General features: G+C 43.9%; 1 long non-coding RNA gene, 1 other non-coding gene and 1 pseudogene across 3 annotated transcripts in view; 2 read left to right on the forward strand and 1 right to left on the reverse strand.

Annotated features, from left to right (window-relative positions):
- LOC138426926 (uncharacterized) overlaps window positions 1-19031 on the reverse strand; it is a 76114-nt gene that overhangs the window by 43712 nt on the left and 13371 nt on the right. The window lies entirely within an intron of this gene.
- Window positions 1968-2102, forward strand: LOC138427372 (small nucleolar RNA SNORA70). Its single transcript, XR_011251976.1, has one exon. It is a non-coding gene; the product is annotated as a small nucleolar RNA SNORA70 (small nucleolar RNA).
- Window positions 2038-2515, forward strand: LOC138426925 (uncharacterized; annotated as a pseudogene).

Below are 19031 nucleotides of genomic sequence, written 5' to 3' on the forward strand. Positions count from 1 at the left end.
TAGATTTGTTCTAAGCCAAAGAGCATGTGTGTGTGCATGCAGAAGCGTGTGTGTCTGTGTGTGTGTGCGCGTGCAGAAGCGTGTGTGTCTGTGTGACCCCATCATATGTATCACCCCTCACTTCTCAGACTGTACCTCATGGGGCAGGTGGAAGCCTCTCTCCTTTCATATACATTTTTTTCAGTGGCCATTTTTGGCTGGTTGGTTGGATTGCTTTTTGGCTGTGCTGGGTCTTTGTTTCAGCGTCCAGGCTTATCTAGTTGTGTCTCACAGGCTTAGTTGCCCTGCGGCCTGTGGATCTTAGTTCCCCAAGCAAGCATCGAGCTGTGTCCCCTGCATACTGGAAGGCAGATTCTCAACCACTGGACCACCAGAGAAGTCCATTCAGGGGTCATTTTCAATCTTCGTAGTCTGAAGTTGAGCCACTCTACCCTTGAAGGAATCCAACCTGACTCTTAGCTCTCTAGAAGGTCCTTAGCACCCCTGATTTGCCTCTTGAACAGCCCTTTCTTACATAAATCACTTGCATCGACTTTGCTCATCAAGTAAGCCTCACCTTGCGACCTCGGGGTACCACCTTCCCATCTCGCTCTGCTCTTTCCCTCTCTTTCCCTTTACTTCCTGCTTCACGCTGATTGTTGCTCCTTTCTGTGTTTGGAAAGAAAATGGTGTTGGGAGAGGGGAGTTGGGGGAAGGGAGGAGAGAGAGCCATAAGAGGAAGTGGAGAGGAAAGAAAAATAGACACACTTCCCAGCCCCTCGGTCCCAGACACTGCCCATGCGGCCACACCCATCCTCTGCTGCCCCAGTGCAGGAAGGTCAACCATCCCTGCCCTCAACCTTCAAACAGGAACAGGGGGAGTAGGGGACAGAGGGGTAGGTCCAGCCGCCTTTTTCAGAGAGGGGTTCCTGAGCATGCCATGAAGCATTTATCGAAGCCCTTCTCACCAGCAAGGTCAGAAGGAGGGCAAGGATCCCCAGAGAAGCCTGGGCAGGAAAGACAAAGTGGAAAAATCCCAAGTCAGAAAAGGAAAGACAAACAGAGGCATCCTCTTAGGAAAAGGCCAGCGTCCACCACTCCCCAACGTGGCTGCCTGCGCCTTAGGGGCCCGCAGATCAGAGCCTAGTCTTTATGTGTCCAGAACCAGTTTCGAGTGACTCTGAGGTCCTTGCTTTTCCCTGGGGCCTGCTACTTCTCCTGCTTTCTTGTGAGTTATTTTTTCCACTTTGATTTTCTCTCCATTGTCACTTCCTCTGTCACCTGAGAAGGCCCCCAGCGAAGACCACCAGACTTGGGTGTGTGCCCACAGAGGGAGCAAATGAGGGTTAAGGACAAAGCCATGAACCACGCCCTCCACCATCTGGGAGGTCCCCCTCCCAGAACTCGGTCACTTTTTTAAAAATATATTCATTTATGTATGTATCTGGCTGTGCCAGGTCTTAGTGGTGGCTCGTGGGCATCCTGCATTGGGAGAATGGAGTCTTAGCTGCTGGACCACAAGGGAAGTGTGGAGCTCAGTTATTTCGACAAGCCTACAAGTTCCATTTAGAGAACACGTCTTCCATAGTAGTCAGGCTTGGGGGAACTGAGATGACAGGAGTTGTAAGCTGTTGTTGTTCTTTTTAGTTGAAGTATAGTTGATGTGGGTTTCCCTGGTGGCTCAGTCGTACAGGATCCACCTGCCAATGCAGAAGACATGGGTTTGATCCCTGGTCCGGGAAGATTCCCCGGAGAAGGAAATGGCAACACACTGCAGTCTTCTTGCCTGGGAAATCCCATTAGACAGAGGATCCTGGCATGCTACAGTCCAGAGTCTCGAAGAGTCAGACACAACTTAGAGACTGACCAACAAAAATAGCTGATGTAATATCAATGATAGCTGATATTACACAAGTTACAGGCGTGCCATATAGTGATTCACAATTTTAAAGGTTATATTCCATTTACAGTTATTATAAAATATTGGTTTGCAGCCAATTAAGCCGACTGTGCTCTTTTCCCCATGGGGGCCCAGTGTGCAATGGCTGCAAATAGCAGGCTCCTTGGTAGTGTATGCAACCTGTTGCCTGTACAGGTTGCCCTAAGGGACCTTGGAGACCACTCTTCCTAGTGGGCATTCATGACTGGCCTGCTGTTTCCCAGTCTAGACTCCAGACAGGTATGCGCGGTGCCTTTGGAAAGCCTCAGGGCGCAGTGGCCAGGGTCCACATTGGCCAGGTCATAATGTCCATCCCCATCCGCACCAAGCTGCAGAACAAGGAACATGTGATTGAAGCCCTCTGCCGGGCCAAGTTCAAGTTCCCTGGCCGCCAGAAGATCCACACCTCTAAGAAGTGGGGATTTACCAAATTCAACGCGGATGAATTTGAGAACATGGTGGCAGAAAAGCGACTCATCCCAGATGGCTGTGGGGTCAAATACATCCCTAATCGTGGTCCCCTGGACAAATGGCAGGCCCTGCACTCATGAGCATCAGCACTGTCCCCTCCTTAATCATGCTCACCAATAAATGCTATTTCCTCTCAAAAAAATATATATATATTGGTTATATTCCCTATGTTGTAAAGGCTGAGTCTGAGAGATAGCAGATCAGTGTGGACAAAGCCAAAATTACACCCAAACTGGTATCAACTCAAGGCTTCAGTTCAGTTCAGTTCAGCCATCCATTCGTGTACGACTCTTTTCAACTCCATGGACTGCAGCACGCCAGCCTTCCCTGTCCATCACCAACTCCGGGAGCTTGCTGAAACTCATGTTCATTGAGTCAATGACGCCATCCAGCCACCTCATCCTTTGTTGTCTCCTTCTCCTCCTGTCTTCAATCTTTTCCAGCATCAGAGTCTTTTCAAATGAGTCAGTTCTTCACATCAGGTGGCCAAAGTATTGGAGCTTCAACTTCAACATCAGTCCTTCCAATGAATATTCAGGACTGATTTCCTTTAGAATTGACTGGTTTGATCTCCTTGCAGTCCAAGGGACTCTCAGGAGTCTTCTCCAACACCACAGTTCAAAAGCATCAATCCTTCAGCTTTCAGCTTTCTTTATAATCCATCTCTAATGTCCATGCATGACTACAGGGAAAACCATAGCCTTGACTAGACGGACCTTTGTTTACAAAGTAATGTCTTTGCTTTTCAATATGTTGTCTTGGTTTTCTTCCAAGGAGCAAAGCATTTCTTCCAAGGAGCAAGCATCTTTTAATTTCATGGCTGCAGTCACCATCTGCAGTGATTTTGGAGCTCCAAAAAATAAAGTCTGTCACTGTTTCCGTTGTTTTCCCATCTATTTGCCACAAAGTGATGGCAACAGACAGCAAAGTTCCCTGGACCCCTGATGATGCCAGAGTCTTTGCTTTGTAACCTCGATCTGAGAGGGAGTGTATCAATATTCCCTTCTGTTCAATCAATACCGACTTGCCAAGTGCCCGCTCTGACCCTAACACTCTGCAAACTGTTGTGGGCAATGCCAAGAAGCAGAACTTCCTTTAGTTATCTTTCCCTTACTTATCAAGTGGTCGAAAAAGGACACACATGTGGGAAAGAATTGCATACTGTTATTTGTGGTTAATTTAATATCAAAGGGAACACACAGTTAATTTTTGCCAAAAGAGTTCAGAAGATCAGTGTCCCAGGGCAGCTGTAACAAGGCACCACGACGGGAACACACAGTTAATTTTTGCCAAAAGAGTTCAGAAGATCAGTGTCCTAGGGCAGTGTCCTCAGTTCACAAGATCAGTCACCACAACCTGGGTGGCTTCAAGCAACAAGAAATTTCTTCTCTGAAAGTTCTGGAGGCCAGAAGTCTGAAATCAAGGTGCTGGCGGGGCCGTGCTCCCTCTGAAGGCTCTACATGGGAAGATCCCTCCCTATATCTTTCAGGTTCTGGTGGCTCCAGGAAATCTGGTTTGTGTCACCATCACTCCAATCTCAGCCTCTGTCTGCATGTGGCCATCTCCTCCATGCCTTTTGAGGACACTTGTCCTTGGATTTAAGGTTCAGCCGGGATCTGGGATGATCTCATCATAAGATCATCAACTTAATTATATCTGCAAAGACCATTGTTTTGTTTTTTTTAATATTTATTGCAGTATAGTTGATTAACAATCTTGTGTTACTCCAGGTGTACAGCAAAGTGATTCACATATACGTGTGTGTGTGTGTGTGTTAGTTGCTTAGTCGTGTCTGACTCTTTGTGATCCCATGGACTGTAGCCCACCAGGCTTCTCTGTCCATGGGATTCTCAAGGCAAGAATACTGGAGTGGGCTGCCATTTCCTCCTCCAGGTCAGATATACATACTTGCTTTATTTACATTCTCGTCCCTTAAAGGTTAATACAAGATATCAGGTATAGTTCCCTGTGCTGGGCAGTAGGACCTTGTTGGTTATCTATTTTTTTAATTTGATTTTTAATTGGAGGATAATTACTTTGCAATATTGTGATGGTTTCTGCCACATATCTACATGAATCAGCCACAGGGAGACACATGTCCTCTCCCTCTTAAACAGACCTCCCGCCCCTCTAGGTTGTCACAGAGCACCGGCTTTGGGTACCCTGCATCATCCAGTTATCTATTTTATATGTAGTAATCTGTACATTTTAATCCCAAACTCTGAATTTATCCACATCACCCTACTGCCATTTTTCCAAATATGGGCACATTTACAGGTTCTGGGACATGGACATATCTTTTTGAGCACCACCATTCAGCCCAATACAAGCAATATTCCCCATGTTAGGGAAACACTTTAATTTTCCACTGACTTAGCTTTATATATATATTGTGCACCTGTGACAGGCCAGGCTCCATTCTAGATGATAGAGACCCAGCCCTGCAGGTTCCTGCTCTTCGTTGAGTTTCCATTCTGGGGGAGGACATGGACCATACAAAATTAGACAAACAAACAAGAAAAGGACTTCCCTGGTGTTTCAGTGGTTAAGAATCTACCTGCCAAGGCAGGGGACACGGGTGTGATCCCTGATCCAGGAACAGACCACGTGCCACGGAGCAACTAACCCCACGCGCCACGGCTACTGAAGCCCACACGCCCTAGAGCCTGCGCTCTGGAACAAGAGAGGCCACCGCAGTGAGAAGCCCATGCCCCGAAACTAGAGAGTAGCCCTTGCACGGCACACCTAGAGAAAGTCTGTGCAGCAACAGAGACCCAGCGCAGCCAAAAAATAAATAGATAGATAGATATATTTTTTTAAGTGTGTCTGAGACATAGACATAATTTGTGTTTACCAAATGAATAGTTTGTTTTTCAAAAAAGAATAAAAAGCATATTAGGAAATAATAAGGGCTGTTCAGGAAAATGTGCCAGGAATATGTGATAAAGGGACTCGGCAGCTAGTTTAGACTCAGAAGGGAAAAGCCTTTCTGCAGAGGTGACAGGAAGCTGAGGTCTGGGTGCCAGGAAGGAGATTAGGCAGAGAAAACAGCAGGAGCAAAGCCCTGATGTGGGAGCAAGCTTAGCACACTCAAGAAGCAGAAAGAGGTAAGCCAGAGGATGTGGTCAGAGATGGGGCTGGAGAGGCTGATTGTGACAGATGGCATACACCCCAGAGACCAGGTAGGGAGCTTGGCTTTTATCCTAAGAGCCAGGAGTAAGCCATTTGGTTTGAGCGAGGAGAATACTATGAGCTAAGTTATGATCTGGCTGCTTAGGAGACAACGGGCTGCAGGAGGGCAAGAGTCCATCAGGGGGATGAGTTAGGAATTAGGAGGTTGCTGCTGTCATAATTAGAGGTATGGATGGTAGCTTGGACCAAGTGTGGATGCAGAGACGAAAGGACAAATTCTGGAAGTCTCCTGGAGGTGCAAGATTTCCTGATAGGTTGGTCAGATGGGGTAAGTAAAGGAGAGAATCGAGAATGGATTTTAGTAGCCAAGACGTGGAAGCAACCTAAATGTCCATCCACAGATGAGTGGATAAGGATGTGGTACAGGGATTTCTCTGAGGGTCCAGTGCTTAGGACTCCACACTTCCACTGCAGGGGGGCGGGGTTTGACCCCTGGTCAGGGAACTAAGATCCTGCAAATTAAGAGGTGTAGCCAAAAAGTAAATTAAAAAAATAAAAACAAAATGATGTGGTACATACATACAGTGGAATATTACTCAGTCATAAAAAATAATGAGATAATGCCATTCATAGCAACATTGACGGACCTCTAGGTTATCATGCTAAATGAAGTAAGATAGACCAAGGAAGACAAATATTATATGTTACTGTTTATATGTGTTGTCTTAAAAAAATGACAGAAATGAACTTATTTACAAAACAGAAATAGACCAACAGACATAGAAAACAAACTTATGGTTGCCAAAGGGAAAAGAGAGGGAGGGATAAAGCAGGAATGGGGGATTCACACATACATAACACTATACATAGAATACACAATCAACAAGGACCTACTGTATAGCACAAGGAACTTTATGCTCAATATTTTGTAACAATTTGTAAGGGAAAAGAATCTGAGAAAAGAATAGATACATATATATGCATAGCTGAACCACTATATTGTACATCTGAAACTAATGCAACATACTTCAATATGTTCAATACAAAAAATACAATACAATACAAAAAAATACAAAAATTTGATACTTCAGTACAAAAATTAAAATAAAAAATAGATCTTAGACGTATCCTGGTGATCATTTCGCAAGGCACATCTGAAGCTAACTGTTATATGTCAATTATATTTCAAGATAAAAAAAGTCAACATACTCAATGAAAAATAAAAGGAACGGATATTAGGTTTTAGATGCAAGTAACATCTAAACATTTAGAGCTTCATGACATTGTACAGGAGACAGGGATCAAGACCATCCCCAAGAAAAAGAAATGCAAAAAAGCAAAATGGCTGTCTGAGGAGGCCTTACAAATAGCTGTGAAAAGAAGAGAGGCGAAAAGCAAAGGAGAAAAGGAAAGATACAAGCATCTGAACACAGAATTCCAAAGAATAGTAAGGAGAGATAAGAAAGTCTTCCTCAGTGATCAATGCAAAGAAATAGAGGAAAACAACAGAATGGGAAAGACTAGAGATCTCTTCAAGAAAATTAGAGATACCAAGGAACATTTCATGAAAAGATGGGCTCGATAAAGGACAGAAATGGTATGGTCCTAAAAGAAGCAGAAGATATTCAGAAGAGGTGGCAAGAATACACAGAAGAACTGTACAAAAAAGATCTTCACGACCCAGATAATCACGATGGTGTGATCACTCATCTAGAGCCAGACATCCGGGAATGTGAAGTCAAGTGGGCCTTAGAAAGCATCACTATGAACAAAGCTAGTGGAGGTGATGGAATTCCAGTTGAGCTATTTCAAACCCTGAAAGATGTTGCTGTGAAAGTGCTGCATTCAATATGCCAGCAAATTTGGAAAACTCAGCAGTGGCCACAGGACTGGAAAAGGTCAGTTTTCATTCCAATCCCAAAGAAAGGCAATGCCAAAGAATGCTCAAACTACCGCACAATGGCACTCATCTCACATGCTAGTAAAGTAATGCTCAAAATTCTCCAAGCCAGGCTTCAGCAATACGTGAACCATGAACTCCCTGATGTTCAAGCTGGTTTTACAAAAGGCAGAGGAACCAGAGATCAAATTGCCAACATCTGCTGGATCATGGAAAAAGCAAGAGAGTTCCAGAAAAACATCTATTTCTGCTTTATTGACCATGCCAAAGCCTTTGACAGTGTGGATCACAACAAACTATGGAAAATTCTGAAAGAGCTGGGAATACTAGACCACCTGACCTGCCTCTTGAGAAATCTGTATGCAGGTCAGGAAGCAACAGTTAGAACCAGCCATGGAACAACAGACTGGTTCCAAATAGGAAAAGGAGTACATCAAGGCTGTATATTGTCCCCCTGCTTATTTAACTTCTATGCAGAGTACATTATGAGAAACACTGGGCTGGAAGAAGCACAAGCTGGAATCAAGATTGCCGGGAGAAATATCAATCACCTCAGATATGCAGATGACACCACCCTTATGGCAGAAAGTGAAGAGGAACTAAAGAGCCTCTTGATGAAAGTGAAAGAGGAGAGTGAAAAAGTTGGCTTAAAGCTCAACATTCAGAAAACGAAGATCATGGCATCCAGTCCCATCACTTCATGGGAAATACATGGGGAAACAGTAGAAACAGTGTCAGACTTTATTTCTTTTGGGCTCCAAAATCACTGCAGATGGTATTGCAGCCATGAAATTAAAAGACACGTGTTCCTTGGAAGGAAAGTTATGGACCAACCTAGATAGCATATTCAAAAGCAGAGACATTACTTTGCCAACAAAGGTCCGTCTAGTCAAGGCTATGGTTTTTCCTGTGGTCATGTATGGATGTGAGAGTTGGACTGTGAAGAAAGCTGAGCGCTGAAGAATTGATGTTTTTGAACTGTGGTTTTGGAGAAGACTCTTGAGAGTCCCTTGGACTTCAAGGAGATTCAGCCAGTCCATTCTAAAGGAGATCAGTCCTAGGTGGTCATTGGAAGGACTGATGTTAAAGCTGAAACTCCAATACTTTGAGTTGATTCATTGGAAAAGACCCTGATGCTGGGAGGGTTTGGGGGCAGGAGGAGAAGGGGACCACAGAGGATGAGATGGTTGGATGGCATCACCGACTCGATGGACGTGAGTTTGAGTGAACTCCGGGAGTTGGTGATGGACAGGGAGGCCAGGCGTGATGCAAGTCATGGGGTGTCAGAGTCGGACACGACTGAGTGACTGAACTGAACTGAGCTTCTGGTTTTTATTTTTCTTTTTAATTGTGATCAAACCCACATAATGTAAAATTTACCATTTGAACCACTTCATGTAAAATTCAGTGCCATTAAGTACAGCCTTGGACAGCAAGGAGATCAAACTAGTCAATGCTAAAGGAAATCAACCCTGAATATTCACTAGAAGGACTGATGCTGAAGCTGAAACTCCAATACTTTGGCCACCTGAGGCAGAGTTGACTGAATGGAAAATACCCTGATGCTGGGAAAGACTGAAGGCTGACGGAGAAGAGGGTGGCAGAGGGTGAGATGGTTGGACAGCCTCACTGACTCAATGGACATGAGTTTGAACAAACTCCAGGAGATAGTGAGGGACAGGGAAGCCTGACATGCTGCAGTCCGTGGGATTGCAAAGTGTCCGACACGATTTAGAGACTGAACAGCAAGTAGAGCCACAATAGTGTGCAAACATCACCTCTATCCACTTCCAGGACTTTGGGGGTGTGTGTGTTTTCTGCACTAAACAATCCAAGTATTCATCAGATTCTGTGGAAAGCAAGAGAGCACGGAGTTCCTTGGCAGTCAGCACCAGTGTCTCTGATGGTTGCTCCCGTTTCCTCCTTTCCAGTCGGCTCCTGGGCACAAGGCATATGGTGTCATGCTTTATTTTTCTCTTGATTTTACCTCAGCAGAGCCTAGGAAAAGTCTTGGGCATGGCGCTGGTTAGTGACTTCCCCTCGACCCTCATGAGAACCGAGGCCCTGTTACTCCATCCCCCAAGCACACACTTCGAGTGAAGCAAGGGTTACCGTCCTTTTGACAGTGACCTGAGGCTTTGCTCCCTCTTGTCCACAGGGGATATCAGTTACAGAAAGGTTGGCTGAAGGATAAGAGAGCTGATGTTGTCAACTGAAACCCCAGAGGAAGCAGACTCCTTGCAGAGACCTGCAGAGGGGGAGGGGGAAGGGCGAAGCTGAAGAGTCTGAGTGGCCTCGTTTCCAAAGAGATCTTAACTTTAAACAGAGAGCTACCTGTCTCTTTAGGGGTCTTACATCAAGCTCTGAGGAAAATGCCCCAAAGAGGATGATGTTCGTAAAATGACTAATGTGCATAAACCTACAGTAAGGAGTTTAACTTTTCTAAAAAAAGATTTTGGGGAAATTAGAGTGAGGTATGGAGAAAACAACGCTTATTTTAAGCTGAATTAGTTTAGGTAGGGGAGATAAATTAGGAGTTTCAGATTACCATATACACACTGCTGCTGCTGCTAAGTTGCTTCAGTCGTGTCCGACTCTGTGCGACCCCATAGATTGTAGCCCACCAGGCTCCTCCGCCCATGGGATTTTCCAGGCAAGAGTACTGGAGTGGGGTGCCATTGCCTTCTCCGATATACACACTAATATATATTTACTAGGTGAAAAACAAAAAAATAAAAAAAAAAAAAAAAAAAAAGAAAAACAAAGACCTAGGAACCATACTCAATATCTGGTAATAACCTATAATCTGAAAAAGAGTATAACTATACCTATCTGAGTCACTTTGCGGTACACTTGAAACTAACACGACATCGTTAATGAATTATATGTCGACTTTAAAAATTTTATTTGAAGCAGAGAGATTCAAAAGCAGGCTCGGAAGTCAGTACAGCTGGTTGGGGGCCTTAGAACCCTGATTCCCCCACTGCCTCTGCTTGAGTTTCACGAAGTACATGCTCATCTTTACATATTTCAGAGAAGTCATCTGTAAAATTCGGAGGAGGAAATGGCAACCCACTTCAGTATTCTTGCTTGGAAAATTCCATGGATAGAGGAGCCTGGCAGGCTATAGTCCATGGGGTCACAAAGAGTCAGAATGACTAAGCAACTGAGCACATATATGCAAAATGGGGTCACATCTACCTCACAAGGTGGGGAGGATCACATGAGATAACGTGGCCAGTGTGCTTAGAACAGTAACTATCCACTATTAGCCACTCAACAGAGGATGTTCCAACTATTAAAAATTAGGTAAAGTTCTGGCATGGGGATAAAACATTAAAAGCAATATGTTAAGTGTGATTCCATTTTTGGAAAGGAAAAAATGTGCGTGTATTTATAAGTACATTTGACATCAGTAGGGGAAAATATAGACGTATATACACCCCAATTTGAATTTAACATGCATCTCATTTTCTTTAGTGCATATATTAGTGGTACAACACAAAAAAAGACATTTAAAAATATCTAGACCTGAGCTGACTGCCCAATTCAGTAGCCACATGTGGTTACTAAAATTGAAAAGAACTAAAATTAAATAAAAAGTAAAATTTTGTTCTTGGTTCCAACGACAGTTCAGCACTCTGCAGTCACACGGGCTAGTGGCTACTTCATTGTACATCACAGATGTGAACAGTTCCATCACTGGTCTAGGGGACCAAGGGGAGGGGACTTTTGGGTGATCTTTTCTTTTGCTATCCAATAGGAAGGCTTTCTCCTAACTTGCTCAGGTGATTTTAACAGGACTTCTCAGAAGACCCTCTTTAAGCCATTCAGTCTCCATTTTCACCAGGCATCAACCTACCTAAATGTAATTTTTGTTATAATATTTGGGTAACAACCTTGATCAGCCTTTATTTCTTTCCAATTATTTTTTAATATATGACAATTTCACAAGAGATGAGAAAAGCACATTTATCAAGCAGCCTCATTTCCTGCTTATGAGGATTCTGGGGGCGTCAGAAGGACCAAGGCTCAGTCAGATTAATTTTCCATAAGAAAGAAAAGAAAGTGCAGTCGCTCAGTTGTGTCCAATTCTTTGGGACCCCATGGACTGTAGCCTACCAGGCTCCTCCATCCTTGGGATTCTCCAGACAAGAATCCTGGAGTGGTTTGCCATCTACCCAATGAAAGAAACAGTGCCAACTGACTCAGTTCTCAAAGTTCTTGATCAAAGATCAAGAATACTTTGATCTAAGTATTCAGATCAAAAATAAGCTGCATTTCAGGGGCTCCGCAAACCCTCACTATATCAAGCCCAGGACGTTAGAAAACAGCGTGTGCTACTTCAGGAGGTTAAGAGCCCAGGGGAGGTTTGATTACTGACGAGTGTGAACCCGCCCATTCCACTCCCCTGGGAGAACCCGGGATCCGCGGGCTTGTGCTGTCCTCTGGCGCCCCCAAACGGGTGCTTAGGGTTTATCACATATAGGAAGCTAACACCCCAACATAACTCCTTGTGAAAGCTCTGTTGTGTCTGACTCTGAGACTATTTTCATGGAATTCTCCAGGCAAGAATAGCCGTTCCCTTCTCCAGGAGATGTTCCCAACCCAGGGATCGAACCCAGATCTCCCGCATTTCGGGCAGATTCTTTACCATCCCACCGGGGAAGCCCAAGAATACTGGAGTGGGTAGCCTATCCGTTCGCCAGAGGATCTTCCCGACCCAGGAATCGAACCGGAGTCTGCTGCATTGCAGGCTGATTCTGAGCTATCATAACTCCTTATGGCGAAATAAAGACTTTCTGCCTTGGGTTCTCTACAAGTTCATGTACCTTGCCTTTAAAATGACAAACCAGGATAATCAGATCAGGATTTCACATCAGAGAAATTATTGTGGTTCTAGAGGATTAGCCTTTAAAGATGCTAGAACTAATTTTTCAATAATTTTTATAGTATTGTAAAGCAAACAAAATATAATGATACAACACGTTCACGTTTTTACCAATCCGATTAACACCTAAAATATTACAGACTTATCTGAAACCTCAATCCTATTTCCCTTCCTTCTTGGAGGTAAAAATAAAACTCTGGATAGTGTTTTCCAGACCCATATAAGCATTTACACTTGTATAACCTTTACTAGTACGGTATGGATTTGTGTTTCAAATTTTCTCAGAAAACTGGTGTCATACTGTATCAACTGAAGGTTTTGTTTTTATTGATCAACATTATTTTTGTTTTGTTGTTGTTCAGTCACTAAGTCACGTCCCCATGAGCTGATCTCTGTTACACAGCACACTATGCTTCCCTATCCTCCACTATCGCCCAGAGTTTGCTTAAATAGTTCATTGAGTCATTGATGCCATCCAACCATCTCATTGTCTGTCATCCCCTTCTCCTCTTGCCCTCAATTTTTCCCAGCATCAGGGGCTTTTCCAATGAGTCAGTTCTTCGCATCAGGTGGCCAAAGTATTGGAGCTTCAGCTTCAGCATCAGTCCTTCCAATGAATATTCAGGACTGATTTCCTTTAGGATTGATTGGCTTGATCTTTTTGCAGTACAAAGAACTCTCAAGAGTCTTCTCCAGCACCCAATTCGAAACCATCAAATCTTCGGCACTCAGCCTTCTTTATTATGGCCCAACTTTCACATCTGTACATGACTACTGAAAAAAGATCCATTTAGCTTTGACTATATGGATCTTTTTGGCAAAGTAATGTCTCTACTTTTTAATATGCTGTCTAGGTTTATCATAGTTTTTCTTTCAAAGAGCAAGTGTCTTTCAATTTCATGGCTATAGTCACCTTCAGCAGTGATTTTGGAGCCCAAGAGTATAAAATCTGTCACTGTTTCCACTTTTTCCCCTTCTGTTTGCCATGAAGTAATGGGACCAGATGTCATGATCTTAGTTTTTTGAATGTTAAGTTTTAAGCCAGCTTTTTCACTCTTCTCTTTCACCTTCATCAAGTGGCTCATTAGTTCCTCTCCACTTTCTGCCATTAAAATGGTATCATCTGCGTATTTGAGGTTGTTGATATTTCTCCTGTCACTCTTGATTCCAGCTTGTGAGTCATCCAGCCTGACATTTCACATAATGTCCCCTGCAGAAAAGTTAAATAAGCAGGATAAGTATAAACAGCCTTGACGTACTCCTTTCCCAATTTTGAACTAGTCCATTGCTCCACATCCAGTTCTAACTTGCTTCTTGTCCTGCTTACAGGTTTATCAGGAGACAGGTAAGGTCTGGTTTTTGCATTTCCTTAAGAATTTTCTATAGTTTGTTGTGATCCACACAGTCAAAGGCTTTAGCATAGTCAGTAAAGCAAAAGTAGATTTTTTTTTTTTTAATTCCCTTGCTTTTTCTATGATCCAGGGGATGTTGGCAATTTGATCTCAGACTCCTCTGCCTTCTCTAAATCCAGCTTGTACATCTGGAAGTTCAGGTACTGCTGAAGCCTAGCTTGAAGGATTTTGAGCATTACCTTGCTAGCATGTGACGTGAGTGCAATTGTATGGTAATTTGAACATTTTTTGGCATTGCTTTTCTTTGGGATTGGAATGAAAAGTGACCTTTTCCAGTTCTGTGGCCACTGCTGAGTTTTCCAAATTTCCTGACATGGTGACAGCTGGAATTCCATCACCCCCACTAGCTTTGTTTGTGGTAACGCTTCCCCATTTGACTTCACGCTCCAGGATGTCTGGCTGTGGGACAGTGTGGTTATCTGGGTCAATAAGACCTTTTTTGTATATTCTATGTATTCTTGCCACCTCTTAATCTCTTCTGCTTCTGTTAGGTCCTTGCCGTTCTGTCCTTTACTGTGAATGTCTTTGCATGAAATGTTCCCTTGCTATCTCCAATTTTCTTGAAGAGATCTCTAGCCTTTCCAATTCTCTTGTTTCCCTGTACTTCTTTGAATTGTTCATATAAGAAGGCGTTCTTATCTCTCCTTGGTACTTTCCGGAACTCTGCATTCAGATGGGTATATCCTTCCCTTTCTGCTTTGCCTTTTGCCTCTCTTCTCAGCTATTTGTCAGGACTCCTCAGCTTTGTCTTCTTGCATTTCTTTTCCTTGGGGATGGTTTTGGTCACCACCTCCTATAGAGTGTTATGAACCTCCATCCATAGTTCTTCGGGCATTCTGTCTAACAGATCTAATCCCCTGAATCTATTCATCACCTCCACTGTATAGTTATAAGGGATTTGATTTAGGTCATACCTGAATGGCCTAGTGGTTTTCCCTACTTTTTTCAATTTAACCCTGAATTTGTCAATAAGGAGCTGATGTTCTGAGCCATGGTTAGCTCCAGGTCTTCCTTTCCTGACTGTATAGAGCTTCTCCATGTTTGGCTGCAAAGAATATAATTGGTCTGATTTCGGTATCGACCATCTGGTGCTGTCCATGTGTTGAGCCGTCTCTCGTGTTGTTGGAAGACAGTGTTTGCTATGACCAGTGCATTCTCTTTGCAGAACTCTGTTAGCCTTCGCCCTGTTGCATTTTGTACTCCAGGATCAAACTTGCCTGTTATTCCAAGTATCTCTTGACTTCCGACTTTTGCATTCCAGTCCCCTAAGATGAAAAGGACATCTGTTTTTGGTGTTAGCTCTAGTTAATGCTGTTAGACCTGCTTTGGTGTTAGGTCTTGTAGGTCTTCATAGAACAGTTCAATTTCAGTTTCTTTGGCATTAGTGGTCGGAGCACAGACTTAAATTATTGTGATATTGAATGGTTTACCTTGGAAATGAGCCGAGATCATTCTGTCATTTTTGAGATTGCACCCAGTGCTGCATTTCAGACTCTTTAGGTTGACTATGAGGGCGCCTCCATTTCTACTAAGGGATTCTTGCCCACAGTAGTAGATATAAGGGTCATCAGAATTATATTTGCCCATTCCCATCCACTTTAGTTCTGGGCTTCCCTGATAGCTCAGCTGGTAAAGAAGCCACCTGCAATGCAGGAGACCCCGATTCAATTCCTGGGTTGGGAAGATCCGCTGGAGAAGGGATAGTCTATCCATTCCAGTATTCTTGGGCTTCCTTTGTGGCTCAGCTGGTAAAGAATCTGCCTGCAATGCAGGAGACCTGGGTTCAATCCACTTTACTTCACTGATTCCTAAAATGGCGATGTTCACTCTTTCCACCTCCTGTTTGACCACATCCAATTTACCTTGGTTCGTGGACCTAAGATTTCAGATTCCCATACAATATTGTTCTTTACAGCATCAGACTTTATTTTCACCACCAGACACATCCACAACTGAGTGACATTTCTGCTTTAACCCAGCCTCTTCTTTCTGGAGCTGTTTCTCCACTATTTCCCCAGCATATGGGACACCTACCAAGCTGGGGGGCTCATCTGCTTTTTCATTGTGTTCATGGGGTTCTCCAGGCAAGAATACTACAGTGGTTTGGATTCCTTTCTCCCATGGACCACATTTTGTCAGACCCTGACTAGGACTGACAGGCCATGCCATGTGGCAGAATGACATGTCCAGTGCCCTGGTGAATACACATGTATGAAATATGTAAATATATATATTGTTTGTTTGTTTGTTTGTTTATAGGGCCTCCCTCATAACTCAGTCAGTTAATCATCTGCCTGCAATGCAGGAGACCTGGGTTTGATTCCTGGGTTGGGAAGATCCCTTGGAGAAGGAAATGGCAACCCACTCCAGTATTCTTGCCTGAAGAATTCCATGGACAGAGGAGCCTGGCAGCCTACAGTAGTCCATGGGGTCGCAAGAATCGGATACAACTTAAACCACCACCACCATATTTTTGTTTGAGTTTTTCTTTTGGCTGCATCATGCAACCTGCAGGATCTTAGTTTCCTGACCAGGGATTGAACTGATGCCCCTTGGAAGCTTGGAGTCTTAACCACTGAACCACCAGGGAAGTCCCTGAGTATATATATTAATTCATAGTTGATTCATTATTTTCCTGCTGAAAAGTTCTTTGTATAACTCTGGTATTTTACTTGTCTATTCTCCTTACAACAAAGTAATGGCAATTAGATAATTCATCTTTTTTTTCATCTTTTTCTTACTGACACATTTGAACTCTTTTTATGTTATGAACACAGATCCCTTGCTTATCTGATTCTCTGATTACTTCTTTCACCTGGTGGCTTCTCTGTTCTCTTTGTTTGTGGTATCTTTTCAAATACATGATTTTTACACATCAAAGACAAATATATATCTGTCTTATCCGTTCTGGTGAATGCATTTTGAATCTTCTGAAATTCTTCCAGATCCCAAGGTCATGTGTTAGTTTTTTATCTTTTTAAAAGAATTGTAAAGATTGGCTTTTCACATTAGATGCTTAACCCCTGTGGTTTTATGTATTTGGTGCACCAGGTGGATAGCTCTTTGTCCCTGTGAACTTTTCGCTGGCAAAAGGCACACTAGAATAGCCTTGGGAGCTTTTAAAAAAAACCAATTTCTGGGCCTCATCCCAGAACTGATAAAATCGTAATCCCTGAGAATAGAGCTGAGACATTAGGACTTAAAAAAAAAAAAAAAAAAGCAACTCTTTCAGGTGGTTCTAACATGCAATCAGGGTTGAGAACTTTTGCTAGGAGGTCAGACCGAGGATAGAAGTGCTGAGGTGTGGTATTACATCCTAAGCTCTACTGGATATTGCCAGTGCTCTATAAAGTGATTATAACTGTTTATGGTCCTTCCAGTAGGAGAGGTCCAATTGCTTCACATCTTTGAAAACACATGGCCATTATTATCCCAATTAAGTGATAAGGAAACCACACCCAGAGAGTTTAGGTGATCAGGCGCGTGTGTGCTAAGTTGCTTCAGTGATCTGCCTGCATGCTTAATTGTATCCAGCTCTTTGCAACCCTTTGGACTGTAGCCTGCCAGGCTCCTCCGTCCATAGAGGTTTTGCAGGTGAGAATACTGGATCAGGTTGCCATTTCCTTCACCAGAGGATCTTCCTGACCCAGGGATCGAACCCATGTTTCCTGTGTCTCCTGCACTGGAGACGGATCCTTTGCCACTGAGCCACCTGGGAAGCCCCTCAGTGATCTGAGGACTTGCCTAAAAATCACGCAGCAGATGCAGCTGCGTCTGCACCACCTCTGACATCCTGCCTCTCGGCTTACACATACCGCTTCTATCCAATGTGCCTCGCTAGATTCCCTGGACAAGGACACTGGCAATATTTCTGAATCTGTATACACCCAGTTTGGCTCCTATTTGGACTCTAAATCCAACCTCAGTGTGGACAGATTCACCCTACAGCTAACTTCTCTTTAAATTCTGGAGTCAGTCGCTCCCAAGCTTTCAAACCACAGAGAAACATCAAATTAAGAAGGTAGGCGTCAGGAGGTGGCGGCTGAATATTAACCAATAATGTGCTCAGTCGTGTCTGACTCTGCAGCCCCATGGGCTGTAGCCCTCCAGGTTGCTCTGCTCAGGGAATTTTCCAGGCAAGAATAGTGACGTGGGGTGCCACTTCCTCCTCCAGGGGATCTTCCTGACCCAAGGATCGATCCTGCGGCTCTTGCATCTCCTACATTGGCAGGCAGATTCTTCATCACTAGCGCCACCTGGGAAGCCCATTAACCAGTGAGTTACTCTTCAAATGCTTGTTAACAGTTTGTCAAGTTTACAAAAATGTATGTATCCCTATCTCTGTGCCAAGGAGCAGGCAAAATGCTGGAACAGTTTCAGAAGCATAAGGCAGGTTTTCTGCTCTTCGGAGATCTGGGGGTTCTCATGCAAATGAGGCAAGGCTTATGCAGCTCAGTTTTAAATTATCAGTAGAGATTTTTAAGTGATATGATTTTAAAGAAGTGATTCCTGGACTTCCCTGGGGGGCCAGTGGTTAAGAAGCCGCCTGCCAATGCAGGGGGCATGGGTTCGATCCCTGGCTTGGGAAGATTCCACATGCCTCAGAGCAACTAAGCCCGCGTGCTGCAACTGCTGAAGCCCCTGCGCCCTAAAGCGCATGCTTTGACTCATGGGAGGCCACCACAGTGAGAAACCTGAACACCGCAACTGCAGAAAGCCTGAGAGCAGCAAATAATTTTTTTTTAAAGGAAACCTAATTTTTTTTTTAAGTGCTAAAAAGAAAAAAGGAAGTGATTGCTGTGAGCTAGATGTTGGGTACTAACTGACCCTGGAATTTCTTTCCTACTCTGCCTCTCTGAGGCTTTATGAGATAAGGAAAGCTCTATGGCAGAAGACTAAATGATAGAACCTTCTCCTAGGTCATGGCAGGCAGCCTCTAAGCTAGCCCTGGTGATCCTGGTCTCCTGTTATTCGCGCCCTTGCATGGTCCCCTCCATGCTAAGTAGGGTTGACTTGTGTAGCCAGTTGGATGCTGTGGACAGGATACCTTGAGACTTCTGAGCTAGGTCGTAAAAGGCACTGAAGCAAATTCCTTGTTCTCTCTTGAACTGCTTGCCCTGTGGAAAGTCAGCTGCCGAGTGGTAAACACACTCAGGCAGCCCTGTGGGGAGATCCTTGAGAGAAGCTGTGACTTCCTACTAACAGTCAGCACTGACTCAACATCCACGTGAGTAAGGCAGGGTAGGAGCAGATCCTCTGGCCTTAATCAACTTCAGATCAGCTGCATCATGTCCGACATCATGACCA

This window comes from Ovis canadensis, chromosome 21, assembly GCF_042477335.2.
Source record: "Ovis canadensis isolate MfBH-ARS-UI-01 breed Bighorn chromosome 21, ARS-UI_OviCan_v2, whole genome shotgun sequence".
Lineage (NCBI taxonomy): Eukaryota > Metazoa > Chordata > Mammalia > Artiodactyla > Bovidae > Ovis > Ovis canadensis.